Below are 1,889 nucleotides of genomic sequence, written 5' to 3' on the forward strand. Positions count from 1 at the left end.
ATTGTCTCCTTGTCTATGCAGCAGCCTTTAAATTTAATCAAGTCTCATTTGTTAATTTTTGTTGTTGCTGTGATTGTCTTTGGGATCTTCATCATAAATTCTTTGCCTAGGCCAATATCTGTAAGAGTTTTCCAACATTTTCTTCCAGAATTCTTATAGTTTCATGCCTTAGAGGTAAGTCTGTTATCCACTGTAAAATAATTGTATGCTTCATATGAAAGCAGAAAAGAGCCCGAATAGCTAAAGCAACTTTAATGAAAAAGGAAAAATAGGGAGGCATCACTTTACCAGACTTGAAGCTACACTACAAGGCTATAGTAACCAAAACAGCATGGTACTGGCACAAAAATAGAGACATAGAACAATGGATCAGGATGGAAAACTCAGATATAAAACCATCCTCATATTTTCATCTGATCTGTGGCAAAGCAGACAGTAACGTACACTGGGGAAAAGAATCCCTATTCAATAAACAGTGCTGGGAGAATCATATAGCCACATGTAGAAGACTGCAACAGGATCCTCACCTCTCAGCACTGAGAACTGTCTGTTCGTCTGCATAGGGATGAGACAACTGGAAGCTCATGGCAGATTTCTCTCTGTACCTTATGCCCCTTTTGTTTTGGTTGACTTTAATATGTATCCATTTACTGTAAAAAAAACTATAATCATTAATATAACAACTTTTCTTAGTTCTGTGATTCATTTTAGAAAAACACTGAATCTGAGTTTGATTTTGGGATCCTCTGACACAACATATGATGATCTTCAGTATGTATTTTTCTTATGTTTCTATCAGCATTTTTCACTTTCTTCTCCCTGGATTGGCACATTTCCATCACTCAATTTCAATCAAAAGAATTGTTCTTTGTGTTTGCTTCATACTTTTAAATATGTGTATAACTTTTTATTTCCCTTGTCATATTTTCATTATTCCTTGTAGCTTCCAACTATTAAAAAAGAACCAATAAGCAAGCTTATTTTATGGTCCATCTTTTATTTCTTTGGTGTTATACTTTTTCATGTATCATTTTGACATTGGCTGAGAAACATCTCTCTCTCTCTCACACACACACACACACGTGTCCCCAGCTCCCCGCCCCCAAATTCTATTCTGTCAAACTGGTACCACATTGGTGTTCATCTTAACTGTGCAATCACATGTACCACATGTACCAACTTTTACTTCTGATCTTTTGCTGAAGCTTCACAGGTTTCCGTTATTTGTAGATAATGAATCTTTCAAATGTTTTCCTCAAGAATGAGTGATGGAAACAATGTTCCTTGGTATAGTTTTTTGCAACTGTTGAATTTATATTTGGATAATAACTTGTTTCAATAAAATTCTTGCTTTTTGCTTTTTCCATGGAATATCTTGAAGGTTTTTTGCTGAGTTTTCCTTTGATTTCATTGTTTCTATATAAAGTTTGATATTCTGATTTTTTACCACTTAAAAGAAAATAGATCACTTTGCTTGACTCCCCAAGGATGCTTTATTTATCTGTAACATCCAGGTACTTAAATTAAATAGAATATCTTTAGTGTGGACAATTGTCTTTGGCTCATTGTGGTCCCATGGAAAGTATATATGTGTATCTCAGAAAATATGCATATTTTCATCAAATTTTCTACAAATTTACTGTATATGCCTATGAGCTTGTATGGGTGTATACATGTGTGCACAACCTCAGCAAATGAATTTCAATCAAAGTGATTGGATTAGAGAAAAATAATCAGAAATTTACAGCATTGAAATTTTAACCTATTAAAATATGTGCAATATTGCCAAAGCCAAAATCAGACAAAACAAATAGGATAAAATATTTCATTTTGATACAATATAAAACTTAATAACCCAAGTATTTAATCCAAGAAGTTAAAAATATAGA

This window comes from Propithecus coquereli, unplaced genomic scaffold, assembly GCF_000956105.1.
Source record: "Propithecus coquereli isolate 6110/MARCELLA unplaced genomic scaffold, Pcoq_1.0 Scaffold352, whole genome shotgun sequence".
Lineage (NCBI taxonomy): Eukaryota > Metazoa > Chordata > Mammalia > Primates > Indriidae > Propithecus > Propithecus coquereli.